Raw genomic sequence first — 15,979 nt, 5'->3', positions numbered from 1 at the left:
CAATCATTCTATAAGGATTCTAAATGCAAGCCACAAAGATACTTACTATAAGCAATACTGAAGCATCAACCCAGGAATTAAACAAAAAACAGTACCAACAACAAAAATAGAAATGAGAAGACACCTAAGCAAGTTGCAAACCCAGACTTCCAGCTCACCAAAGACAAATTTTGGGGGAAATGAGGTGGAAATTTTGATAATCAGACATCTGAACACCCTGAACTGATAGCACAGGAAGTAACAAAACAGATGAATGAGGCTCTAGAAAAATTCAAAAGAGAAATAATTTCCCAGATAACTACAGAGATGGTGAGCAGAGTGAAAGATATAATTACAGACTCTAGAACAGAAACAGATTAAAAAAATAGATGAGCTCAGCCATGAATGTCCAACATAAGAAAGAAATGGAAACCATGAAACAAATTCAAACAGATATCCAGGATATTAAAAGCTCTATTGAAAATATTTGTGGCAGAATAAGTCAATGTGAAGACAGAATATCAGATATAGAAGACAGGATTGCAGTCAGTGACCATGAAAACAGAAATCACTTAAAACTGGTAAAGAACCATGAAAAATTGATCCAGTAGCTCCTACATGATACAAAGAAGAATAAGACTGATAGGAATCCATCAAAAAGCAGGAGAAAGTACAAAGGACATTAAAAAAAACTGTTCACAGAATTAATGACAGAAAATTTCCCAAATAGAGCAAAAGAATTTGACATAGAAATATGAGGCATATATGACTCCAACTAGTCACGATCAAAAAAATCTACACCTCGACATATAATAATCAAGATCCCAGAAACCTGACAGAAGAACAAAATACTATAAGCAGTTAAAGAAAAGAAACAAAGGAAAGCCCAACAGAATCACAATAGAGTTATCAACACAAACCTTCAAGTCAAGGAGAGCCAGGAGTGAGATATTTCAAGCCATAAAAGAAAATAACCTCCAACCTAGTCTGATGTATTCTCCAAAACTATCTTTCAATTTGATGAGGAAATAAGATACTTCCATGACAAAGAACACCTGAGAAACTTCATGAATACCAAACCAGCACTCCAAACAATTCTAAACAATATCCTAGCAAAAGGCAGTGAAGGTCACAACTCCATGAAGCCCAACAGAGCAAATCCAACAGGCAAGGCAAGAAATTAAAGGGAGAGGGGGGAAAATAAAAAATAAAAGAGCTGACAACAGGAAAATAATATGACAAGGATAAGTCAATACATATGAGTTATAATCATCAATGTTAATGGCCTCAATTCACCAATCAAAAGAAATAGATTGGCAGAATGAATTAAGAAGCAAAATCCAACAATATGCTGTCTACAAAAAACACACCTAATTCAAAAAAAATTCATAGACTGAAAGTAAAAGGATGGAAAACAGTTCTCCATGTGACAGGAGCCCAGAAAAAAACACGGGTAGCTATCTTATTTTCAGACAAAGCAGATTTCAAACCAAAACTAAATAAGAGAGACAAAGAAGGTCACTACATCTTTGGAAAGGGAACAATCCAAGAGGAAGAGAATGACAAGCATAAATATATATGCACAAAATACTAATGTCCCCAACTATACAAAACAAATATTAAGGGACATGAAAAACCAAATTGAACAATTGTACAATTGCAGTGGGGATCTCAATACCCCGTTGTCACAAATAGATCATCTAGCCAAAAATCAACAACAAAATACTAGAACTGAACCAAGCTTTTGAATAAATGAATTTAATTGATGTCTACAGAGTGTTCCACCCCACAACATCAGAATATACATTCTTTTCAGCTGCGCAGATGTTTAAGCAATTGCAAAGGAATTGAAGTTATCCCATGTATGTTATCAGACCGTAGTGCAATTGATAGGAGATCAGTAGCATAAGAAATCACAAGAACCTCACAAACACATGAAAATTGAATAACACTCTCCTGAAAAACCAATGGGTCACAGAGCAAATTAAAGAAGAAATTAGACGTGTTTACAAATAAATGACAATGCCAATACAACGTACAAAAATCTATGAGACACAGTGAAAGCAGTTCTATGAGGGAAATTTATAGCAGTGAATTCTCACACTAGGAAAACAGAGTAGGCTCAAATAAACAACCTAATGATGAATCTTAAGCTCTTAGAAAAAGAAGAGCAAGAAAAACCCAAAGCTCATACAAGGGAGGAAATTATAAAGATCAGAGAAGAGGCCAGCCAATGCAAGAACAATATAAAACCTCAACAAATCAAAGAGTTGGGTTTTTTGCAAGAATAAATAAAATCAATAAACCCTTAGCCAACCTTATCAAAAAAAGGAAAGAAAAGGCTCATATCCATGCAATGAGGAATGAAAAAGGTGAGGTCACAACCAATCCAGCAGAAATTCAGAGGATCATCAATATCTACTTCAAGAAACTGTACTCTAACAAAGTGGAAAACACAGAAGAAATTGACAGATTTCTAGATAAATATGAGTTACCAAACTTGAACAAAGAAGAATATAAAAATTCTAAGGACTGGAGATTTAGCTCAGTGATTCCACCACCTGCCTCAAAAGCACACAGTCCCAAGTTCTATCACCAGCACCAAAAAGAAAAAAAGAAAAAGAAGGAAATTCTGAACATGCCAGTTACAATCAAAGAAATTGAAAAGATAACTAAAAATTTACCAACAAAGAAAGCCCTAGTCCTAATGGCTTCACTGCTGAATTCTACAAGACATTTAGAGAAAAACTATTGCCACTACTCTTTTTATCTTATTCAGACTACTTAGAGTGGGTAGCATTCACACCCTTAATCCTATTGCCCTCAGGCCTAGCCCAACTAGTAGTCAATCACACACTCTAGATTCAGCCACCTCTGAAAAAGGTGGGGAAGTTCTAAACACAAGTCATCACACTTCCCTGAAAAGATAAATCTCTGATTTTTCCTCTCTACAGTGGATAGATGTCACAGGACACATTGGTTAATGCTCTCCAAGCAAGGAGTTAAAGACTTTTCCTCTGCTATCAGATTGGCCTGAAAGTGTTTGTATTTCCAAGTGTTCCTTCTGAAATTTAACTTTTCATTCTGAGTATCACTTTTACGCTGCAGCCCTACTGTGCCCTCTCTGGCATGAGGCACTGAGGATTTTAGTTTAGTCTATGTTGCAGCCTCCAACACTCATGGTGGGTCCCGGTTGGGCCACTGACTCCATGTCTTCCCACTATCTCATCACAGATTGGAAATCAGTCAGCCGAGAGTCTGGCAGAGGTCTGCACAGAGGACAGAGCAGACAGATGTGCTACACATCTGGACAGAGTCCCTGGATCCAGCCTTCTTGGATAGCTGTCCCAATAGTGCTTTTCCTTCACAGACCCCTCAGAGGCCTACATTTCCACCCAATATGGCCTGATGGAGGAAAGGTCAGTTCTGCTGTCAAGAGGACAGTGCAACTTGGCCGCCTAAAGCTCTGAGCCTTGGAAATATCACTGCACCTCTCATCATCACTTCACACCTCAGAACAGTGGAGTGCTCATTGGGCTAATCTCACAGGGTCACTATGGGACACAATGGGGTCTCTGGGCAATTTCTGACCCTGTCCATAGCTCTGTGGAAGACCTGCTGGAGCAGCTGTGCTTATTCTCCATGATGAGCTTCCTTCCCCATGGGGAAGCTTTGCCTCCCCTCACTGATTCCTACATTGGGTGAAGCTTTTCTCTTCATTGTAAAGGAGATTGGAGTCACTCTATGGCTTTGGAGTGCATCCAGAGCAGGATACTCCCGGGGCAGGCAGAGACACCAGGCCCATTCAGACATCATGGCAAGAGCAAGTGTGCGCTATGAATATACATAAAGCTACTCTATTGCAGGCACTTTTCTAGTCACTGACCACATTCTAATGATGAGAGAAAATGCATCCACTGCTCTCTTGAGTTTCTATGCTAATGGGGCCACACAGTTACCCTGGACAGCAGAACAGGTAGGGCTCACATTATGGCAGATATGACCCCTTCCTGGCCACCCTAGATATGGAAGCACTACAGTGGAAGAGAAGCCCTGAGGAGGCACAGAGTAGTAGACAGTGTGTTACTACATGAGCTAAAGACTGAAGAAAGATGGGACAGGACACAGTCCTCTGTCCCCTCACTTCTCAGATATTAATGGTGCACCAACCCTGTTCACATGAGTGAAATACCAACAGCAGACAACTTTCCATTTCCTCATAGAGGCAACGTGCCATTGGGGAGCACTATAGAGACATGTGTGTAGCTTCCCTGAGGAAGAGCGAGGAGGTCACACCACTGTCCAAGGACTCTCTTTCATGGAGCCTTTTGTCAGTCCCTCAGAGCTGTCTGGACCCACGATGATGCACTGACTTGTGGAGAGAGGGTGGGGCTGGTTTCTGCATGAGCTGGGCCAGGAGCCAGTGTCCAGCTCTACAGGGTGCCCTGAACAGGCAGTTTGGGATGGAAGATCAAACCTCTCACTCAGCTGCCCACACCTGTCTTCCACAGGCCCATCACCTCCTTTACTTTGCTCCCAGAAGGAGCTCCAAATGAAGGTGGACCCTCCAATGCAATTTCCCCCGGCTGAGCTGGAACACTATGAGCCCAGTGAGGCAGAGAACAAGGGTGGGGAGGACTCAGTACTGGCCTGTGGACATATTGGGAAGGATGCAGCTAAGCAGACACAGATACCAGGTGCTGGGACCGCTTCAGAGCCCCGAGACACGCAGCAGTCAGTGGGTAGATGCAGTGTGGGAAGACTTCCTGGGGTGGGTTTGTGCACAGAGATGTCTCTGACAGGCACTGGGAAGTTTGTTGGCCCTGCAGGGAACGTGGACAACTGGTGATCTTTTCTCCTCCTGCTGCTATAAGGCTGGCTAGAGACCAAGCTCAAGTGCCACCTGCAGAGTTAATGCCAGATCCACCCCCACTGCCATCACCAGCTCTGGCACCACAGGAAGAGCAAGCACCGGGAAGCCCATCTTCATCAGCTCCAGAGCTGTGCTACCAGAGGCTCCACCTGGGGCCAGGTCCTGCAGAAAACCTGACCTTCCCGCCCCCTCCCTTTGTATTTCTTTCCATTTTTGATTGCTTCCATTACCTCCATAATCCTTTCAGATATTGTAGCAAAATTTAATTTTAAAGAAAAAGTAAGATTTCATTTGTTTTAATATGCTCAATTAAGTAGCATTAATCACATTCTCTTCTGCCCAATTCCAAACCATTTCCCACAATTTTGTACACATCTGTACACCCCACACACACTCTCTCCTACTAGGCCCAGCCACCTTTGATCTTTCTGTCTCTGTGATTTACTATTCCTGCTTTTTCACGTCAGTGCATCAGAATTTTGTTTGGTCAAACATTGCTGGAAGAGACAACTGATAGTTCTCTTTCATAGCAAGGACAACCCCAAATAGAACAAAGTTTATAGGTAAAAGTTAAAGCTCCATATAGGACTTATTCATCCCTTGGAGTTGGAACTGCTTCTCCATGACTCCAGTGTCATAAGCAAAGGGGAAAATAAAAGGCTGACTCAAAAGGGAATGACCACATACAGCCAACAAATATATGAAATGTTCAATATCCCAATGCTGATACACACAGATACACAGCACTGAAATGTCCTGTGTCTCCAGCAGACTAACCCATTTTAAGGCTGGTGCTGAATTTGAGAGTCAGAGCAGCAGCTCCCATCAGAGGTCTACACGTGTGTCCCTGTACCTTGCAGGGCGAAGCCTAGAGATTTATCCCGCATAGAGAGCTGCTGGACAATGTCTGAAGATTTCTTTTTGAAAGCTGTTCTTTGCAGCACTGGTTGACATAGAACGGAACTGAGACCTTATCTACATTCCACCTACAGGGTATGGTTGATATGTGAAGGCCACATAAACCAGGGAATGCTGTGTGGCTGCTAAGGTGGGTGTGTTGGGCACACAGGATAGAGGCCAAGTAAACTCTGAAGGTGAAAAAAATACATGGATATGGAGGATGTCTGTATGGACGATCTCAGTTTTTAAAAAGAAATATCTATGATGTCAGCCTGCAAACACACAAGATGCACAGCAATCTGTGCTGAGAGTGGTGAACAGAATGAATGAAGCAAACCCGAGTGACATGGACAATCATTAGCAAAGTGGAGATGTAGTGGGCCAGACATGGAAAACTCTTTTATATGTCCTTAAGGTGAAATTTGAAGATTTTTATAATGTGAATATTTTAATTATATAAAGACCCATATTAAAACTTATCCCTTTTCATGCACCTACTCCATAAATTAGTCACTTTCTATTCTTGAGCATAATGAATGTAAGAGAAAAAATATTTACTAGGATAAAATAAAGAGTACAGTATGAATGAAGATTGGAAGAAAATACATTCGTCTCATCCAGAAACACCCTGAGATTCTGCTCTTTCGTATCCTCCCCTTTGTGTGTAGGCCTGTGTCTCTTTGTTGCTAAGTGAGGAGTGTTTCAGGCCATAAGTTCTCCTATTGTGTTATCAATGACTGGGGACATGGCCAGATCTCTTGAGCATTTTCAGTGGTTGATTTTTTTTTTTTTTGAGACAGGGTCTTCCTATGTAGTTCATACTTGCCTTTGAACTCACTATGTAGCCCAAGCTGGCCTCAAGTTTGTAGTAATCCTTCTGAGTGACTATAATTTATAAATATTCTTCTCTGTTTTAGAAAATTTCATCATTTCCAACTTTTCACACCCACAACGGAGCTAAAAGGCACATGTGTATCTATAAATCTAGGGATTCATTCCCTAGAAGTAGAATTTGCAGATCAACTGTATGCTGGTTCTGAAGTTGTTGCCCACAGAATTCACATCTGAGGCCTCTACATCTAGCTGCAGCTTTCAAGGAAAGTCAAGGTTCACAAGGACCCTGTACAGAGACCTGAGGATTGAAGGTGAACCAGCCACAGTGGAGGTGACAGTGGTCCTGGGGAGGGAGCCATGGGATAAGGAAGACCCGGCCCAGCCCTCCTAATGCATAACTCAGCTTCTCAGCAAAGCAACCCACCCTGCACACTGATCAGAAGAGGGAGCAGGTCTGGCACCCCCTCCTCCATGCTCTCCCTCAAAGCCTGAGGCCCCCGTCTCATTCAGGAAACCTCTCTTCCAGAAAGACAGCCTGTTGCAGAGTCCACCATGACTCTGAATATATTCCATCCATGTGCACTACTCAGCCTCCACAGCTCCTCTGTTTCAAAATGGCATGTATTTGGGGGTATAAAAAGCATTAAAGACTCCACTAAAAATCTGTTACATCTATTAAATTCTGTGCACTTTTACAAAATCCACATGTAAATGTAAATTTCATTTCTAACGTCTTTGTAAATAAGGGATAGTAGAGGGGGTGAAGGAAGGGCAGGGGTAAGGGGAAAAATGAGAACCAAGATCTGTCATGTAAAGGTACAAGATACCAATAATGAATGTAACTGTACTGTCTACCCAAAAAGTACCAATAAACTCAATGAAAAAAATAAATAAATAAAATAAATTGCATTTCTTTATACTTAACCTATACAAAATGTGAATAATATTATTCAATTGATAATACCATCAAAAATAATAAAATACCATATTTATAAAAATCTAATTTATTTGTATACTGAAAACTATGGAACATTGATGAAGTAAATGAAAACACAAATAGAATATATATAATAATTATGGATTTGAAAATTAATATTGTTAAAATGTCCACTCTGCCCAAAGCAACCAACAGAATCAATGCAAAAATATTAATAAAATTTTCCCCCAAATAGAAAAATAACTACCCTCAAATTCAAATGTAACTCTAAAGGTTTTCCCTTCTTCATAAGACAGTCAAAGCTAGAGAATTTTAAAGCACAAGACAAAAACAATCAAAATAATATTGCACTACAATAAAAAAGACACTGAGAACCGATTAGAGAATATCGTGTGAGGATGATCAGAACAAGGAGCCAAAATAGAAACGTGTATATGAATTTCATGAGTTTTTGACAGTGACACCAAAAATATACACTAAGAAAGGGACCCACTCTTCCGTGCATGCTGTCAAACCAGATATCTATATGCAAAGAAGGAAATTGGACCTTTATCTTATATCACACCCAAAAGTTCAACAAAAGACTTAAATGTAAGACCTAAAACTGGAAACATTCTAAAAGAAAAAAATAGAAGGGAGAGGGGGTTGAGGTAAGGATGAAAACTCTTCAACATTGAATATGACTCTAAAAAACAATAGAGTAAAAGCAAAATAACCAAGCGAAGAGCCTCTGCAAAGCAATGATAACAAGCAACAAAATGAAAATGCAACATAAACAATGAAAAAGTATTTTCAGAAAATACATCTGTCGGGGCACTAATACCAAAATATGTAATGACCCAGGGATTTAGCTAAGTGGTTCCACTGCCTGCCTCAAAATATACAATGAATTCATACAACTCAAAAACAAAAAAACAAGTTACAATTTTAAAAATTGAGAAAACAATTTTTGAAATTACATTTTTCCAAGGAACACATATGAATCTTCAACAAATATGAATTAGTTCATCTTTGTTACTAGAATGAGACAACTGTTTCAATTTTTTATTAAAAATAACACAATTTTCATTCATCAAAAAATATTAGAATGGCAAAGGGCTAATGTTAGAAGCTGATTTTTTAAGATAGAAAAGTAAGAAAAGGGCAGTTTTCAGAATTAAGCAATCTATGCTCATTTCTGCTATTTAATATATATTATTTATTCCTCTTCATCTTCTAGTAAATCAGGTTTTTTGGTGTATTATAAGAAAAGAAAAAAGGTAAAATCCACCAAGCATGTATATTTCTCAGAAAAGCATATTTGAATACTTTTTACTCTAATAAATTATTCAATGAAAACAACACTGCAAAGATACAGCCATGTCATATTTCATGTGCCCAGGTAATTATGGCCCAATAAGTTAAATCCTATTGTTAACCTTTAGTTCTATACATTCTAATATTTTGACAGTCCTTCCTTCTTGTGGTGACATTAAGGTCTTTATATTCATTAATCCCATCCTTGGAACTGACAGAGAATAGTGACATGCAGAGACCATCCAGAATCAACAGTTCTGGTGAAGCACAAAGGCTCTCTCAAGTTTCTGCAGGTGTACGGGTGCAGCAAAGCCCACAGAATTTGGACACCTCCAGAATTTGGGGGGTATATTTTGTCCTGATGATGTTAAATTCCATCGATTATATTTTGCTGGCACCTGACCTTTGGTCTAGAGTTTGACTTTTTACCATATTTATGTTTAAACTACTATAAAATAGAGTATCCCTGTGTGTTACCAACTGAAACTACACTTCACTCATGATAGAAAAACACTGAAAGAAAAAAAATAGTTTCAAAGTCTAGAGATAATACAGGATGTGTTTGAGAAGGAAATTCACTACATATTTTTCTCTTTTCAAATGCAGATAAGAGGGGAACTTCTGGGAAGATGGCTGTTTTAGTCACTTTTCTTGTTGCTGAGATAAAATACCTGATACCCAAAGTTAAAGGAGGAAATATATACTTAGCTCACAGTTTGTAGAGGTTTCAGTCCATAATCGGCTGGCTCCAAGGCACAGTGGCATTGCAGAGGAGAAACAGTTCATGGCAGGCAGAAGGTAGCAAAGCAAGAAGGTGAAACTTCAGCTCTTTCTATCCCTTATATCTTATTCAAACTGCTTAGGGCAGGTAGCATTCACACCGTTAATCCTAATGTTCTTGATGTATTGCACCATGAATCAATCCCAGTGTCATACAGTCTAGATCCAACCACCTCTGAAAAAGCCTCACCTATTACTTTTTTTTTTCATTTTTTTGAGACAGGGTCACACTATGTAGTTGAGACCACTGGAATCACCTCTGAAAAAGCCTCACCTATTACTTTTTTTTTTCATTTTTTTGAGACAGGGTCACACTATGTAGTTGAGACCAACCTGGAACTCACTATGTAGCCCAGGCTGGCCTTGAACTCACAGCGATCCTCCTGCCTCAGCCTTCTGAATACTGGAATTACAGGCATGTGTCACCACTCCCGGTTCCTGACCTATGACTTTTGAGGGACTTCTAGACATAAGCCATAACAATGGCAGAGTGGTAAGCAACAATTAAAGCAAATTCTCCAAGATTTGGAATCCAGACATTGGAAAATAATAACTTGGGGAAGAAAAGAATAAAGGAGATGAATCCCCAGGATCTAGGAAGGATCTGAAGGGAAAATTGGAGCCCACAGAGAAAGTGATGAGACAGACCTCAACCCTGAAAAAAGAAAGGGTAATCTGCACTGTTTCCCTGGTTCCTTATTTGTGGCATGAGAAAGGAAGATCAAATCTATAGAGACACAGTGAAAGTGGGTGCCTCCAGAGGCCTCAGTGGAGAAATGCACTAGTAGAATGGAGCAGTGGATGCTGTGTACTACAACAGCTGGTGAGTGACTCCAGCCCAAGTGACTGGTGTCCCCTGGAGACAGTGCTTGATCAGGCACTTTTTTAGCAAAGGGCCAACTGAACTGAGGACTCAGAGCAACTGTAAATTGGCTTCATCTCAGGGCTTCCAGTGTTAAAACTCCACAACTCACTGAGTAAGGGGCAACCACAGGAGCTGCAATCAGGCTGGCAAGAGACATCCAAAGGGTTATAAGCTAAATAACTCAGGTCTCAACCTCACCAGAGGCCAGGATCAACCTGAACTTCTATGGATTTCAAAGTACCAGAACTGGCGTCCAGCTTTAATCCTACTGCAAGTTTTCTGGGATTATCCAGCATGGATCTGGGCTCTGACTGCCTCTTGAGTCTACCAGCAAGAGCAGAGTCACATCCTGAATTGGCTACTACCACAAAAGTGTAGACCCCACAAGATAACCACAGGCTTGAAATCACAGAGAAATTTTTTTCATCACTTGTGTGGTTCTTTTTCCTTCTTTGGGGGGGTTGTCTTTTTGTTTTTAATTGTTTGCTTTTGTTTTTTTCATGAGTGTGAACATTGTTTCTAGTTGTTTGGTTTTGTTCTTGTTTCTTCCTTCTTTCTTTCCCTCCTGTCTTCACCAGTTTTCCGAAGCTTGGATAATCTTCCTTTGTGCTTCAGCCTTAGCTACTAATCTCTTTCTCTTTTATTATTTCTCTATTTCTTTCTTCTTATCTTTTAAATTTTTTCTTACCTTAGAATAAAATCAATTTATTAAGTGGATATTAACTGTATATAATTTTCTGATTTGTCTTAGATTTTGTTAAATTACTATAAATCTTGAACCTATGGTTAAAGGCAACAAATTAATAGTTACCAAATTTGTCATTTTCTAGTCTGTGCTTGATGCTATTATTATCACTGATTATACTACTTTAGTCATGGTGACATAGTTGTTGTGATCAATTGAACTTCTGTGTACACCAATATCTACATTGTCTGAGAGTTATAAACCATACTGTGGTCCAGTATCAAAGAACTGGGTGCTAGGCCAAACAGGCAGCAAGCTTTCATCCCTAGTAAATTGAAGAGGCAGGATCCTGGGGCTGGCTGAAAAGCCAAAAGCCAGCTATACCTAGTGGACATCTCTGAAAAGCAGTCACTTCCTGAAGAGGTCTTTATACTAGTAATAAAGCTATGTATTAAAGCTATTATTAAAGCAATTTACAAACCTCAACAAAGAAAACAAATAAAAAAATAGAATATGAGAAAATGCACAAACAAAATGCAGCCCTTAATCCCCAACTCACCCAAGGTAAATCAAGGAGGAACTGAGATGGAAGAATTTAAAAGCTCCCAGCTGAATTTTATGAAATGGTACCAATGGAGATAACAAAACAGACCAATAAGTCACTTGACAAAAACAAAACAAAGATAATCAGAGATGATGAGCATAAGGAAGGAAATGATTAGTGAATCTAGAGTAGATGTAGATTTTTAAAAATAGAGGATCTTAGGAAAGACATAAAAACTACAAATCCCCAACATAAAAAAGAACTGGATTACATAAAACAGACTCAAATGAAAATCCAGGATTAAAAATTCTACTGAAAGTATATGCCACAGAATTAAACAATGTGAAGGCAGAATATCAGCTCTAGAACACTGGGTTGTGGTTGGCAATCATCAAATGAAAGACCTTTTAAAAATAGCAAGGGACCCCAGTTCAATAGCTTCTAGATAATGTAAAAATAACTAATATTGTGGGGAACAGGGAAAGGTGATGTTACTAGAACTGCGGTAAGTTTTAGTCTCCTGTGAGCCACAACAGCACAAGGCAAATTAACTTATTATACAGGAAAGATAGAAAAAATGAGACTTTGAGAAGAAGCTGAGTAATCTTTATGTTTTCCAGAATTACTTAATCATTTCCATAAAGTAGTTGTACACACAGAATCTTCTTAATGTATTCCTAGATACCTATTTTTATTCTTTAATTTTTGGATACAAAATTAAAACTAATTTTACAGAAAAAGCTAAATGAAAAAATGAGGCATTTAAGAATTACCAAGTGTAAGGTTTGTAAAAATCAGAACAGAAGACAGAATACTAATATAATCTTTCCCTGGTTCACATATTTATTTTTCTTCTTTTTCATTATTTTTCCACTTAACAGTGCTCCCTCTATATATATTTTTTCAGAGCATATATGCATGTACACACAAACACACATGTATAGAAACATAATTTTTCCCTGAAATATTTGAAGTTAGGTTACACATGCTATGGCCATTTACCATCAAATGCTTCTGAATGTTTTTCTCAGATTTAAGATATTTTCTTACATACCACAGTATTGTTATCAACATCTATAACTTCAAGCTCAGTATAATGTTTTCATCTATTCTAATGCCTCTTCTGTGATTTTTAAATGACTTAAAGTGTCCTTTTTATCCTTATCACAACTATAGTCAGTTATGCCATTTAATTACACAGTATCTTTGTCTCTCTTTAACCTATAATGTTTTCATGGCTTTCTATGTAAGTCATAATATTGGCATTTTGCAAGTATCAATTCATCATACTCTCCATATTTTAAAGGAATGTTCCACATTTATATAATATTTTCTCAAGATTAGATTCAGGTTATTCTCTCTCAGTTGAAAGTCTAGAGACCTGTATCCTTTTCAGGATTCCACAGGAGGAAATACAGGATGTCTATTCTATAGCACCAATTTTGATTGACCAAAGTTTTATATAATTTCTAGATTAGATTATTTCAGAATATATAAACCAATAAACTGCCTATAGATAAATATTCACTACCAAGAAACAGTCTGCCTCTCAAAATTTCCTCCTAACTCATCTATGTTTCACGTACATGAATGATGATTGTTTGATCTATCTTTACAATGACATTGGCAAATGGTTACTTTCCAATTTCAGCAATCTCTGTGACATAAATGCCTGATTCCAGAATCCCATTTGATCTCCCTAAAAGACCTATGAGGTTCAGCAGGAGTAACAATATTTCTCTCCATTTTACAATTCAAATAACAACAGTCTATCTGATCCCATATACAAAAAATAATCCAAAATGAATTAAAAACTTAAATGTAAGGTCTAAAATTGTAAAACTGCTAGAGCAAAACATAGAGGAAAAGCCAATGACATTGGTCTGGACAATGGTTTCTCTGAATATGACCCCTATAGCACAGGCAAAAAAAGACAAACAGAATTGCATCAAACTGAAAACTTCTGCATAGCAAAAGAAACAAAAGAATGAAGAGATCAATCACAGAACAGGAGAAAACATTTGCCACTCATACACCTCATAAAGGGTTGATATCCAAAATATACTTTAAAAAAACTCAAGAACAAGAAAATAATCCAATTTTAAAATGGGGAAAAGATTTAAATAGACATTTCTCAAAAGAAGACATACAAATTGTCAACAGATTTATAAAAATATTCAACACCATTAATCAGGGAAATACAATTTTAAATTATAAAGAAATATTTTCTCACATCTGCAAGAATGGGTGGGTATTCTCAAAAAGTCAAATGATAACATGTTGATGAGTATGTGGAATAAAGGAAACCTTTGTACATTGCTGATGGGAACGTAAATTAATATAACAATCATGGAGAATGGCCTAGCAATTCATGTGCTGTATTCAAATGACCCAGCAATCCCACATCTGGGTATCTATCTAAAAACAATTAAAATCAGTATTTCACAGAGACTCACATGTTTATTTCAGCATTCACAGTAGCCAAGATATATGGAATCCTAGGGATATGTTAGTGGGTGGATAAAGAAAATGCAATACATGTGCACAATGAAATACTGTTCAGCTATTTTAAAAATCAGAAATCCTGTCATCTGTAACAACATGGATGAACTTGGAGAATGTTATGCTAAAAGAAATAAGCCAGGCCCTGAAAGACAAACACTATATGGTCTCACTTATGTTTGGAATCTAAAAAAGTCAGACTTACAAGAAATAGAGTAGAATGGTGATTACTAGAAGCAAAAGATTTTGGAAGGGATGAAGAGATACTGGTCAAAGGGTTCAAAGTTTCAGTTAGAAAGAAGGAATAACTTTTTGATATCTGTTGCACAACATGATGACAATAGTCAATAATACAGTATTGTATATTTCAAAATTGCTTAAGGAATGGATTTTAAATGTTCTCACTACAAAAAAGTATAAAAGGTGACTGATATGTTAATTACCTTGATTGGATCTTTTTACAATGTATCAAACATCACATAATACTGCATAAATATGTACAATTATTATTTGTCAACTAGAAATAGATTTCTGTGCTACTAGGAATAAAACCCAAGGGCACTCTACCACTGAACTACATCACAACTCTTTTTTTAAATAATTTTTACTTTGAGACAGGTTACAGAAAGTTCAGGTGAGATTGGAATTTGCAATCTTTCTGCCTGAACTTCCCTAAATGTTGGAACTACAGGCAGGCACTGATATTCCAGCTTAAAATAAAGAATTAAATTTTAGGGTTGGGGATTTGGCTTAGTGGTAGAGCACCTACCTATTTTGTGTAAGGACCCGGTTTAATTAATCCCAGTACCACCAGAAAAAGAAAGAAAGAAGAGAAAGAGGAAGAGAAGGAAGAAAAAGAGGACAAAAGAACATCCATTCCAATTACACATTCAAGCTGTTAGAAAATTACAAATTGGTGGAATGATACATCCAGTGGACTTGCCATGAGACAGGCTTGTATTTATCACCTGGCTTCTGTGTTCCTTCATTCTAACATAGAGGTCTCTGGGTCACTTTGGGTTTCTAAATATCAATATCAAAAAAATAAATGAAAAAATGTTAAAGTTTTTTTAAAGTGGGGGCAGGGACTTAACTCAGTGGTGCTGCTGCCTGCCTTGCAAACCCAAAGTCCTGAGTTCAATCTCTGGCACAAAAAAAAAAAAAAAAAAAACCTAAGTATCAAGATCAACTCAGACCATGTACTTAACAGCTTTGAAACTTCTAGGTACTCCCCTTTTCCCAGGGTACTTGAGTAAATGGGCATAAATTTTTTTGTGGCTGAAGAATGGAGAAATCATTACCACATGACATTTAATGTGGTAGAGTTTTCAGTCAAAGGGTTTCAGGTCTGAAAATTGAACAGGGTCTAGAAATCAGATGACAGACTGTTAAATTTTATTAGGCTCTTGATCATCCATCTTTTATTTGATTGAATGAATTGAATATTAACCATGTTTCTGCCCATGTATTTTGCCTGTAGAGATGCCACATTCTACTAGTTTTCTCCACAGCTCTCTGAATATCTCTTTCCACTCTCCTTGCCTTCCACTTGGATCTTATTGCTCATTATGTTAATTGAGTTTGTCTTGCTTCTGAAGTTTAGTGTATTTTCTTTTTTGGTACCGGAGATCAAACTCTGGCCCTTGTGCTTGCAAGGCAGGCGCCGGAACCACTGAGCTAAATCCCCAGCCATTCCTGAAGTTTAAATACCATCCTCAGGAAGCCCAGTTCTGTCACAAATTCCCTACTACAAGCCTTGGCCTAAGAGAACAACTCCCACTGAG

The sequence above is a fragment of the Fukomys damarensis genome, unplaced genomic scaffold (assembly GCF_012274545.1).
Source record: "Fukomys damarensis isolate Sample0158 unplaced genomic scaffold, DMR_v1.0_HiC HiC_scaffold_13, whole genome shotgun sequence".
In the NCBI taxonomy this organism is placed as follows: domain Eukaryota; kingdom Metazoa; phylum Chordata; class Mammalia; order Rodentia; family Bathyergidae; genus Fukomys; species Fukomys damarensis.
This window is presented reverse-complemented; position numbering follows the sequence as displayed.